Raw genomic sequence first — 426 nt, 5'->3', positions numbered from 1 at the left:
GTCTAAATACCACGATGCCCCGAGACGTCGCCGCCGACGGCTCAGCTGCCACTCGCGGGCAGCTGAGCCGTCGGGCGCCACGCGAGGCAAACGGGTCCCGAGGCCTGCTGTGTCGGCGTCGCAGGTGCGGTGGCGGTCGCAGCTGTCGGGTCGCGGCGTCTGTGCTTCGTTGAGAGGGCTGGAATTTCTGTTGTTTTACTGTAAATAAATCGCGGATCATAATGTGGAAGCGATACCTACTACGTTTCATCTACACTGTTTCCTGCCGTCGGGAGTTCCTGATAAGCAAAAGATGTTTCACCTGTGCTTCCCTACTAAGGGAGGTTGGAGATTACTCTTTTTTTGTCTTTTCACTCGCCGGGTGGTTCACGCGTAACCCCTCATCCCATAAGCATGAGTAGTATATTTATTCATCACCTTCATCAT

Source organism: Penaeus monodon, chromosome 28 (genome assembly GCF_015228065.2).
Source record: "Penaeus monodon isolate SGIC_2016 chromosome 28, NSTDA_Pmon_1, whole genome shotgun sequence".
Lineage (NCBI taxonomy): Eukaryota > Metazoa > Arthropoda > Malacostraca > Decapoda > Penaeidae > Penaeus > Penaeus monodon.
This window is presented reverse-complemented; position numbering follows the sequence as displayed.